The sequence below is a fragment of the Pinus tabuliformis genome, chromosome 3_2, assembly GCF_031772625.1.
Source record: "Pinus tabuliformis cultivar Carrire ecotype Pingquan chromosome 3_2, CPIR1, whole genome shotgun sequence".
Classification (NCBI taxonomy): domain Eukaryota; kingdom Viridiplantae; phylum Streptophyta; class Pinopsida; order Pinales; family Pinaceae; genus Pinus; species Pinus tabuliformis.
Window position 1 is genome coordinate 889,363,099 of NC_142302.1, and position 13,290 is coordinate 889,376,388.

Sequence of the window (13,290 nt, forward strand, 5' to 3'; positions counted from 1 at the left end):
AGAAGTAAAATGGTCCATACACAGATTTATCCAGAATAACTTTCTTTATTGATGGTTCAGATCTCCAGTACAGACTCTAACTGCCCTATGCACACAGCTGTAGGGGTCCGCACACTCAGTTGCAGACTTCTACCCTAGGCCTCCGTGTACTCAGCTACAGAGCCTCTTCCTACACTAAGACTCTTCGCTCTTAGCTCTCACAGACCCATTACATCAATGACTCATCCATGATCCACTGAACTGAACTACTAAGAGACTCTTATAGGACTTCTTTTTATACAATCCCATGTTCCGCGGACCATGGATAGATCTCTAAAGCTGACATGACTTACACAAAATAAGGGCGGAAACCCTTAATGACTCTTTACATCTTTGCACTTCGCGACCACAAAATGCGGAGACTTTACATTCTTTCATACAAAATTTGGGCTTTCTACCCCAAAAGCTGGGCTTTTTACCTCAAAATTGACTCTAGGGGAACCCGTTCCCAATAGGCCCCTAACACAAATATGGCGATTCACCCTCAAGTCACTCTGCTAGTGCAAATATCTTGTCGCGAAGACCTCCCAGCTCCACCTATACCTATGCGACTTCGGCAGTGCACTGTGTTGCCACCTGCTTCACCTACTCGACCAGCTGCTCTGTCGTTGGCCCCACGCTATCTGCCTACATTTTTTGTTGTGTTTCCTACAGACTAGCCAGTTTGCCTTCGATGGTGGTTGTGAAAACATACGCTTCATCTAGCCAAGGCTTCAATCGAGCCTTTAGTACTGCCTCCTTGTGTTGTGCTGTGTCCACCTATTCTTTAAGCACCTTTGCTTCCTGCAACTTCGCTAACCTTTGTGTAATGGCGACGGTGTGCGCTGTCACTTTAACCTCATCATATCTTTGCTGCAGCTCCCGTGCCTCTATTTCCAACCTCTGCACATTGGGATCCTCCTGTAGGCTGGTGACTACTTCGAGCGACTGCTCGAAGAGTGCAGTGCAATCCTTCACTGCGGCATCTACAACTTCTACTGCATATTTGACAGCAGCTGTGCGCTGCTCTTTAACATCTAGCGGAGTCGAAGGTTGGGCCCTCAACTCGAGCTCTGTAATTTTAAGGTTCAGTTCAAACTAAACCTTAGCCAGCTCTGTTCTCGCTTCGTGTACTTTGACAACGAGCTTCCAAATTCTCACATCCACTGGTGCGTCTTTAGGAATACCCAGTTCTTGAACAGTCCTACATGCCTCAATCACCACCTTGGTCGTGTGCTCATTCTTTTCTGTGATGGCCTTAAGAAGATAAATGGAAAAATTCTTTTGTACAACCATCTAAGTGTTGTTCACCTTCTGCTCACTGATAACATTCAAGGCACATTGTTCCTGAGCCCGAAGTTCCGTGAAGGGCTTCACTTGGAAGCGTGGCCAAATTTAGCCCAACCCTCTTGAGTGCGCTGATAGTGGCCCTATTAGCTTCTACTTCTATAGTCAATGCTCCATCCGGCAACGCTATGGCCCGGGGATCCAGCGTGTGCACCATTTCTGCTGCCTCTAAAGTTCCAAGTGCCAAACTAGTAGACACTGTGTTGCTTCGCCCCACACTAGTATGTACCTGTGACGCCTAGATCTGCAACTCACGCAAACCCATTTGAATGGCACCCAAGGCCTGTTTCTGTCGCTGCTCGAACTGCTGCAGCAGTTTCGCGGTTGCATCCCTCACCGTATCGCCAATGTCATTCAAATCATCTTCTGTCAAGGTGATTGGGTCAAGGGACGTTTTGTTCCCCCTACTCCATTTAGCCATTTTTTTCATTACCAAATCATGAACAGTGACCATAATGGTCACTTTCTGGCTGCCCTGCATGGTCCCTTCTTCGATAGTGCAACTCCCCTCGCGTTTCTATGACATTGTGACATTCCTTCGTTCTGCAAAGTTGCCCAATCGTGTAACTCCACAACCCGGACAGTGTAGTTTATAGTCTCGTGCCTCCTTTCAGTTGCCTGGAGCGCTAAGACTATGCTTCCATCATGTAGTGATCTAGCCGGATCGTCGATGTGTGGCTTCAATCAGCTGCCATTCACCTTTCCTGGGAAGGGTTCTCCATTTAATTTTACCAACTGAACTGCTCCATCATCGGTAATCTCCTTGATGACATATGGCCCCAGCCAATGCATCCTAAATTTTCCTAGAAATTTATCAAACTTGCTGTCATATAATAAAACTAAATCATTTACCTTGAAGGTGCGCAGTTTGATGTGCTGATCGTGCCATGCCTTTTCGTGCTCCTTTTGAACTTGTTGATGGAATCCAGCTAGAAATCTATCCTCTTCAAGCTCTGTTAGTTGCGCGAGCCTCTCCTCCAAGGCTCCGCGATCTGCCATTCCTATGAATGCCGCTATGCGCAGACTAGGTACAACGTACTGCATCGGCATCACAACTTCTATGCCATAAACCAGCTTGAACGACATTTGTTCAGTCAGCTTCTTGCAAGTTGTTGGGTGTGAAGCATGATTATTTAGAGGTCTTTGTTTCAGCCAGATGTATACCCCAAGAAGTTTGTACACCCCTCCACGTGGGAGGGTGTGGGGGGGACTTGTCCCCCCCCAGAGGGGTTTGAGGTGGGCCAATCCCCTCTGGCTGGGGGGTTCGGGGGCCAGCGGTCCCCCGGCGGGGGTTTTGGGGCAGCGCCCCCGAAGCTAAAAACAAATATAAAATTGCCTTGTAAAAATATAGTAATTTCTAGTCAATCTGGGTCGTTTAGTAGGCGGATGATCTGACGGTAGAACTTATGTTTAGTTTAGAGTTTTTTGCCCTAGAAGGCAACCCCTGTCTTTGTATGAGGGCATTGTATTGAGGCTATGTAACAGATGTGTATTCTCCAAGCGAGAAACAGAGAGGTGAGACTGTGAGAGAAACAGAGGATATTACAGCGGATCTATTGTAGGTTGTGTCTCTTCATTTTGCTGGATAATATAAAGGAAGGACTGGCTGTTCAGGATGGAAGTAGCCCAAACTGGGTGAACCACGTATATCTGTGTCTCTCTGGTTTTATGCGTTTTTTGTGTTTATATTTATGCAATATTCTATGTGTTCCATTGTTCTGTAATATATAATTTTCTAACACAAGTCGTTCTATAAGCCCATAGCACCGTGGGTACACGCACATCCCAGTCATTTCTTTGAGCATTGAAAACCTTTGTTAGCGTGCTCTCCAATGTTTGATTAAACACTTCCACCATCCCATTAGCCTGTGGATGATAAAGCGTACTTTTTTGATGGTAAACCTGAAATTCCTCCGTCAACATGCTGATCGTTTCATTAAGAAAATGTGTACCGTGATCACTCATCAAAATCTTCGGACACCCAAACCTTGTCATTACATACTAAAAAATTAACTTTGCTATTGTTGTGCCTATATAGTCCTTCACAGGCTGTGACTCTGCCCATCTGGTTAAATACTCAGTCGCGGTGATGATGTACCGCGCACCCGTATTCTTTCCTAGAGGCTGAATTGGTCCCACAAAATCAACCACCCACTTCTCGAAGGGATGTAAGAAGTTTCAGCAACAACTCATCCCTCCACGAGGGTCTGCGAATCCTTTGGCATGCATTGCATGCCCTACAATACGCTTTTGAATCCTTATGTAGTGTTGGCCACCACAACCCAACGTGTAGAATATTCTGCCTTGTCACCTTTCCCACATAATGTCCTCCTGTGGTTCCTCCATGAGCCTCAACGAGGATGCGGTTTCATTCAAATTCTGGCACATAACGTTGCAGTATTTCATCTGATCCCATTTTGTACAAGTGTCCCGCAACGACAGAAAAGTCTGTCGCACGCACTACCAATTCCTTTTTTTGTTGGTTAGTATATTCTTCTAGAGCCATTCCTCTCGTCAGGAAGTGTATAATATCTTCAAAGTGGCTATCCATGATGCGCACTGCAAAGAGCTGCGCTTTAGGTAGTCCTTCCTCCAAATTAGTAGGCTCCTATCCTGTTTCAATGTTCGACAGATGATCCAGTCCAACATTCAATAATCCTGGTTTTACAATAACTTCAAAATCATATTCTTGAAACAGTAACAACCATCTGCATATTTCCTCGCCCCCCAACACAAGCTTGTTCACCAAGTACTTCAATGCAGAATGGTTTGTATACATCTTAAGGTGTCCACCTAGAAAGTGGTGCCTAAACTTCTGGAGCGCGTATACCATAGCCAATTCTTCGTGCTCTGTCGTGGAATAATTTTTCTCAGCTTTGGCTTGCAAACGCTATAGGATGATCCAACTCTCCTTCACCGGCCTGTGTCTGTACTGCTCCCAACACAATACATGACACATCCACATGCACATGAAATTCCTTCTCCCAATCCGGGAAGACTAGGATCGACGCAGTGACCATTTTCTCCTTTAGCACATCCAAGCTCTTCTGACATTCTTCATTCCAACAAAACGTAACATCCTTATTTAACATTTTTTCCATTGACACGGTGATATAGGCATAACTCTTCATGAAATTCCTATAGTATCCCGTATGCCCCAGCATTGCAAGCAAATGTTTCACACTCCTTGGCGCCTCCAAATTGATTATGACCGCGATCTTCGCAAGGTCTACCATCAAGCCTTGTTTGCATACCACATGACCCAGCAAGATCCCAAAAGGGACACAAAACAATCATTTCTTCAAATTGAGCGCGATCTGGTACCTCCGACATGTATCTAGCATCAAGCGCAGAATTGCTACATGGTGCTTTACTAGTCAAAACATTATCCAATCGTCAAAGTATACCTCCAGAAATTTGTGAATGAAATCCTTGAACATTGCGATGACTACGTGTGAGAAGATCGTCGACACGTTCTTCAGCCCAAAAGGCATTACAGTGTACTGAAAGCATCCCCACTCAGTGGCGAAGGTCATCTTACTCCTATCCTTCGGCGCGATCTTGATTTGATGGTACCCTAAGAACCCATCAATAAACGAATATGCTTCTTGGCCGCCAACATTATCCAACACCTCATCGATGAACAAAGTTGGGAAGGGATCATAAACACATGCGTCATTCAACTTCCTGAGATCTACACATATCCGTATCTCATCCTTATGTTTCTTGTCCTGAACTACCATTGGGCTTACCCAATCAAACTCCTCGACTAGTTCAATGATACATGCTGGAAGCATTTTATCCAACTCCAAACAGACCCTTTCTTTATACTTCGGATTGAGGCGGTAAGGTCTTTGCTTAACTGGCTTTGCGTCTGATTTTAGAGTGATCTTCATGACACCCAAGTCCCCTATTATCCCTTTCAAATCTAAAAACTTCGTGGGGAACAAATCTTGATATTCGCGGAGTGATTCAGCGACCTTATCTACTGTGGCGTCATCTAGGTAGTCCCCAATCTTTGCAAACTTCGACTCTGCCTCCATGCCAATGTTCACCTATCTGGTTTTGAGCAACTCGGTTATGGTCCCTCAACTTCGCAGTGACCTTCAGTCTCTGGAATATTAATCTTCCTCGGGTCTTCGTCTTCTTCTTCCATTGTTACATTGTAGCACTCTAGCGTGTGGCTCAGCTAGGTAGTCTAATCAGGTTGAATCAAATCTAGAGGATCCTGCGGTATCCTGAAGATCGCTGCCTTAACCTCCTACAACACTTCATCAATACATTCAAATTCGTCCTCAAAGTTGAACGTCACTAAGAACCCTTGGCGCAAAATATCCCATTCTTCAGTGCCATGGCGGAGTTCTGTCTCCAAGTACCAATTCATCGGTATAACATCCAAGGTATGACAAAATAGATGGACCCACTCCGGTTGAGGCTTCACTCCATACACTTCAGTCCATTTGGCCAAATGGTCACGTAGATCATTTCTCCCATCATACTTTTCTATTAGCCGCACTTGTGGGTGACCAAACTGCACTCTCATCATTTTTCTGTATACGTGCCAATCATCAAAACTGTCCTTGTGTGTGCCCCACCATCTCGCAAGTGTATTGTGCAGCGCCTAGTCCAGGGCCTGGAAGTGATGTTTCTCTGGAACTTCTCTCTCAAATGCATCCAAAAAGTGATCAACATTAGTTAAACCATCATAGTATGGTAGATTTCTTACCTCTAATGATACATAGTGCAACGACTTGGTCATCATATTACAGCGCACCATAGATAATTCATGCAGTCAATTCTTCCAATGCTCCAATTCTTCGTCTAAATATGATGTGCATGAACTCTCGCGGTCACATGCAATACGTCTGTCTACTATCAGATTCACCCAATCCTGATCTCACGTCGTTATCTTGAAAATCTGGTCCAAATCGTCATCACTTTCATAATCACAGACCAGTTCAGTATAGCGCAATCTTTCTGCACGGTCCAAGGGCACTACTACACGGAGCGATTTCTTCTCAAATATCATCTTTCGCTCCTTCATATTGATTACCCCATTGATTTCAGTGGACCAATTGATCCCATGGAGTGCAGGGTATGAATTGTTGTCATCCACAATTTCTATCACTTCAAAATCAGCTAGTGCGCTTGCGCCCTCAATATCAACTGTTACCCCCTGCAACCTCCCCATTGGGATGATTTTCTGTTGATTCACCATCCTTAACTAAATCAGAGACCACTGTAGCACAGATCTCCCCATTCTCTCCCATGTCTGTTTCAGCAAAACGTTGCATTCGACCCCAAATCTAAAATAACTTGATCCATCTCATATTCGCCTATTTGCGCAGTAAGCCTCATCTCACGCCCTGTTCTCGTCTTATGCCTGCCAATCTTTCTGACTACGTGCGGTCCGTCAGTAGTGTTTTCCTTCCCAGCGCACCTATTGATCAGCTCCTGCAGTCCCTTCACAGCCTTGCTATCGCGTAACAATTTCATGCAGGTCTCCAAGAACGTGGTAATCATGGATGGGTCCATTTCTTTAGCCAGCTTCTCCTGACTCCCTGAGGTAGAGGCCTTGACGAAGCTTTTCTTCGCTTCCATAAATGTTTCTTTCACGCGTTCTAGATCAAACCTGGTCTCCTTTTCTGGTGCTTTACGGACCCACTCACCTTCTTTAGGCTGCTTCCCCTTATCTTCACCAGTCGTCGCTCCACTTCGTAGCAAAATATTTACCTTAGGATCTTCCTCGCGAGGCTCAACCTTCATCATTTGCAGGTTCTGAGTTGGTTGCTGAGGTTGCACCCCCTTCTCGCGTATCTTAGCTAACAATATAAGGCAATCCTCCGTTGCATGGTTAAACTGAGCACAATAGCGGCATGACATCCATGTCGGATTCGGGGAGTCTCGCGCACAGTGTCCTGGTCCTCCACAATTGTAACAAATAACCTGGCCTCGACCTCTACCAGGTCCTCCTCCACCTCGACCTCATCCGCGCCCCTGATACTCGCCTCGCGCTCCTTTAGCGCCTTGGTCAGGACACCGTGTTTCTGCCTACACCCTGTATGCAGGTGTTCTATCCATCATTAATTCATAACTACGACAATTGTGCTCATCATGACCCACTGATTGACAGAAGTTGCAGAAGAGTTGTTGCAGTGTTTGTACAAATTTCTGCAGGAAATGGCAATTTTCTGTCGCATGTTTCTCAGCTACATGATAGATAGCACACCATAGCGTGAGCCCTGTACTTGGCCCTATTGCAGCTTCTTTCCTCAGAGGCATTGGTCTCCCTGCTACAACATAATTTGCGAAAACTGGACAATGATCTTTGTCATGACCCTGGCTTTTGCACTTTAGGCACCAAAATTCTTCGTGCGCCTCAGGTCGAGCTGTTCTATCTTTCTTCAGACTCTGCATTTTGAGGCAAAGGTTCTGCAAATGTGCATGAATCTGTTGAACCCCTATATTAGCATCTTACATTGGTGTCTCATGCAATCTCATCGCGATTTCCAGAGCTTCCACTTGGGTCCCAATCTTCTGTTATGATAGCGCAACCCCTAGATGAGGCAAGAGCGAGGCCACAAACCATTCGCGGTGTTGCCCATCAATCAAATTCATGTTAGCCTCGCAGATCGTACACTTTAATCTTTGATCCAAATTCCAGGGTGTCTCACCAGGGTTCATCATGATCTCTTTGAATCCCACAATTGATTGTGCTTCAGACTTAAGTCTACTGAATTCCTTATTTAGTGTAGTTTGGATATCTGCCAACGTGGACATCAGGTTATCTGTGCAGCACTTAATGTACCACGTTAGTGCGTAGTCTTGCAAAGCACTAACCAACGTTGATTTCTTCATTTGATCATTTGTGATACCCTGAGCTTTCCATACAACCTTCGCGACGAACCAAAACTGGTCCAAATCTTCATTTCCCATACCCTTGAACACAGGTAGATTTACAAAGTTCGCCATATTGAATGGTGGCGGAGGTGGCGGCGGTGTAGGCAAAGGCATATGCAGCGGAGGTGGCGGTGGTGTAGGCAAAGGCATATGCAACGGAGGTGAATATGGAGGCGGTGTGGGTGGATGAGGTATTCGCAGGAACCCTTACTTTATCAACTGAACAATGCTCTGCGAAGATGCATGTGCTGCTTTCTCGTCGTCACTCAGAGGGGGTTCAATTAGCGGGCTATATTCAGGGCCTGTTCTTCCCTTGTTCTTGAATGTCCTTCCACTTCGCGTAGTGCCAAACATCAAGGTAGCTGCATAACCCACTTTTCACATAAGAGCATCTTAATCCAAGTATTTAATTATTTTAAATACTTACCTCACGTCCCCTTGAATAATCGGCGCTCTGCTTTGCTGTAATTGACTGAGGTATCGATCACAAACTCTGTCACGAACCCTCCTATGATACGGTCGAGCCAATGATCAACAACGTGCGATCTTATCTTCAGAGGTTTCTAATCTCTGCACTAACTTTTGGGTCCAGACTATTGGACCATCAAGCCTCCACCTTCCTTGGCCGTCTGCCAATTTTGCGATCCACTTGTACAACTCGTCCGGGAAGGAACATAAGAAGATCTCGCCTATTTTTGTGTACAGGTATCTATCCAACCATTGTTCTTTTGTCAATCATGGATTCCTATTTTCTTGTGCCGCGAATTCGTGGATCTTTCTATCCAACCAATCTTCAATCTCTTTCTTAGTTGGATTCCAATGATGCGACATCACACATCTCATTATGCAGATCCCGGTCCCGGCAACATAACCATTTGTTAGCTTCATGGGCCTTGACCTAATTTCAACATTAATTCAACCAAGAAAATCCCTACACTATTGGCCCTTTCAACATCAATCCGCAGAGCGTAGACTGAAGTATCACTCAAAGCAGTATGGGGGGATGCAGGAACCAAGTTTCCGCACCCTGAGATGGTTGTGACTTTAGTTTTATACCCTAACCCTTCCTTCGCACATACCTATAATCCCTTTAGGGCTTATCAAAATACTTCTCTTATTCAACTTTAAAACCTTTGCGAAAGCCTCTGATCATCCTTCACAGACCCTAACTAGTCAATTCTGACGTTTACATGCCTCTGTAATTACCCTTACTTCTGTGTCTACCCAGATTAACTTAAGCATTAGTTAACTTCAACTTGTATTATGATTATCTTGTGTAAACAAATATTCTTAGTTGTGTTCATATGACAAAGTAAAATACATAGAATCGCACATCATTATAGCATTAAATCATAAATCCAGTGTTCAACATAACAGAATCGTAAACATTCATAACATAAGTAAAATGGCCCATACACAGCTTTCTCTAGAATAACTTTCATTATTGATGGTTCAGATCTCCAGTACAAACTCTAACTGCCCGGCACACACAGCTGTAGGGGTCCGCACACTCAACTGCGGACTTCTACCCCAGGCCTCTATGCACTTAGCTGCAGAGCCTCTTCCTACACTAAGAGTCTTCGCTCTTAGCACTCATAGACCCATTACATCAATGAATCATCCATGATCTACTAAACCGAACTACTAAGAGACTCTTCTAGGACTTCTTTTTATATAATCCCATGGTCCGCGGACCATGGGTAGATCTCTAAAGCCGACATTACTTACACAAAAGAAGGGTGGAAACCATTAATGACTCTTTACATCTTCGCACTCTGTGACCACAAAATGTGGAGACTTTACATTCTTTTATACAAAATTTGGGCTTTTGACCCCAAAATGTGGAGACTTTACATTCTTTCATACAAAATTTGGGCTTTCTGCCCCAAAACTTGGGCTTTTGACCCCAAAATTGACTCTAGTGGAACCCATTCCCAACATAGAGTCAACATGATGACATAGTCAAACCATGGACACCCATAGTCAATGTTTAATAATATTAGTATATTAATGTGGTTTAAAACACATTGGTTTACTAATGTGGTTGACTATGTTTGACTATGTTTAACTATGTTTGATATTCAACACTCTTCAACATCGATCAAACAAATTCAACATTTGTAGTCATTATTTAAATAGTTGACCATGATCAAACTTGGTAAACCCTACGTTTACCATATTTAACAACATAGCCAAACAAATCCAACCTTGATAATCATTGTTTAAATATTTGACCATGACCAAACTTGGTCAAGCCTATGTTTGCCATATTTAGTATTGGGTTTTAATATTAGCATTTTAATATTGCATTTTAATATTGGGTTTTAATATTAGGGTTTTAATAATTAAACATTTTGTGATTTCAGAATGGTACAAAAATATATCCAACATCGCATTGTGAAAAACATTGTCACAATGTGACAATTATTGTTGCAATGTTACATTACATTGCAATTTAGTCAACGTCGCATTGCGACATTACACAATTAGTCAACAATATTTAGTAATGTTGTTGAGTATGTTCAAGAATATCATTGACATTCAACACTCTTTATCTTTAATCAAACATAATCTCTTGTCATTATTATTGATTAATATTAATAGTAAAACATATTCAACCACAGCCCCACAGGGTAGGCGAGTTGGTAATCACATCGCGGGGAGTTGTTAGAAAGGCGACTCCGCACTGAAGGTCACGAGTTCAAATCCCCCGGACTAAAACGGAGCTGTGGAGAGGGGCGGGCGCATGCTCCCAGTGGTTATATAGGTAGCGGTCAGAATCGACCCCGTGTAACGCGAGTCACGAGGCTGCCCCTGTTGCCGATTCCATTGTATAAAAAAAAAAAAAAAAAAAAAACAAACAAACAAACAAAACATATTCAACCACATTGGTGAACATAGTCAAACAAAGTCATCTATGATAATCATTACTTCAATAGTTTACGTATGTTTGACAATCAACACTCCTTATTTTTGTAAAACATAATCTCTTGTGATTATTATTAATTAATATTAATAGTAAAACATAGTCAATCACATTAGTGAACATAGTCCACACATAGTCAAACAAAATCAACCTTGATAGTCATTATTTCAATACTTGACCATGATGATATTATAATATTGGGTTTAATATTAAGGTTTATAATATATTGTTTTTAATAAATCAGTGTTTATAATCTTAGGTTTAATATTGTGTCGTTGAAATGATACATAAATCTATCCATCATCACATTGTAACAAACATTGTTGCAATGTGACAATCATTATCACAAAGTTACATTACATTTCAATATATTCAATGTCATATTGCAACATTACAAAATTATGGTTTAATATTAGGGTTTATAATATTGGGTTTAGTATTAGGATTTATAATATTGGGTTTAATATTAGGGTTTATAATATTGGGTTCAATACTAGGGTTTAATATTGTGACGTTGAAATGGTACAAAAATCTATCTAGTGTAGCATTGTGACAAGCATTGTTGCAATTGTCATAATGAATTTTTCGAATATATCCCATTCATGTTGACTTGAAGATCGATATTTCAAACTTGCAACTAAGGTTCATCATTAGGATAAAAATGTGTGAGGAAAACTAATATGCCTAGGGATAAATAGGGAAATCGTGATAGGGTAAAAAAGTCGAAAAAGAGAATGTTCAAATAATTTGAGAATTTCACCGATAGAGAGAATGTTTATAATTATTAAAAAATGTAATAAATTAACTTAATTTTTTTTATAAAGATTCATGAATCTGGATTAATATGATATGATATAATATTAGATAATTAGGGTATTTTTAAATTTCAAGAATTTTTTTAGGGTGTCTATTTTTAATAATATCAAATAATGTCAAATAATTAGTTTATTTAATTTAATGTACTAATTTTTAAATTTCAAGAATTTTTTAGGGTATCTATTTTTAATAATATGAAACAATATCAAATAATTAGTTTATTTAATCTCAAGAACATTTAATGTCCTTATTTTCAATATTTTTAATTTTACTCTTATCTTGGATGCCCTACACATCCTCAAAGAGCATCAGATGCCAAATGCTTACCCAATCCTCCATTCTTTCTTCCCAAGTGAAGACAAGAATGTTGTGTCTATCTCTCCCTCTCAACTAGGGAAGACATGCCCATTCCTGTAAAGGAATGTACCCAAGCTCCCTCTGACCAGGGACTTGCCCAAGCTCCCTCTAAATTAGGGACTTGTCAGAGCTCCCTCTCAATTAGGGACTCTTCTTTTCATCAACAACTTCTTCTTCGTGGGTCCTTCAACTGATTGATCAATTTCTTTCCTTGATGTCATAAATCCATTCGAGCTTCTTCCTTGTAGGGCATCAGTTATTGATCAATTTCCTTCATAGTTTGTCATGTCATTCCTTTCTCCATGGAAGGTGGCCTTCTTGATACATATCTGGAACCTCCTTCATATGGATACTTCTTCTTTGTCATGTTTCTTTCAGGAATTTCCATCCACCACATCAGTGTTAGTTGTACTTGTACTTTACAACCCTTGTTCTAGCATCCATGCATGAACTCATCCATATATTATTCAAGAAATCAAAATAACATTAAATCAAATAGTACCTTACGAGATGGTTTTCCATCATGACATCTTTTTTTGGCTTAAACCATTATCATCCTGCATGTTTCACATCTCCAAGGCCTTTCCAGGTGTCAAGGGTCCTTTGATATTTTCTTTCCTATGTCATAATTCGCATGCCTTCTTCCAGGAGACGCCTTCAACAAATTTGTCGAATGTTGATTCCTAGTGTCCATGGTGTCCTTTTATCTATGATTTCTTTATCTCATATGATTCTCTATAGGTTACCAATAAAACCACCTCATACTCTATATGAGGTCATTTCTCATGTTGACTCTTATCAATATGTGGACCATGCCTTCATGCATATCTTCAATGAAAGAGATCTTCCCTGTCCTTGACCATGCTACTAGAGAAATTCCCCATCCTCATCGATACAAATGATGACATGACTTGAAAAACATAGAT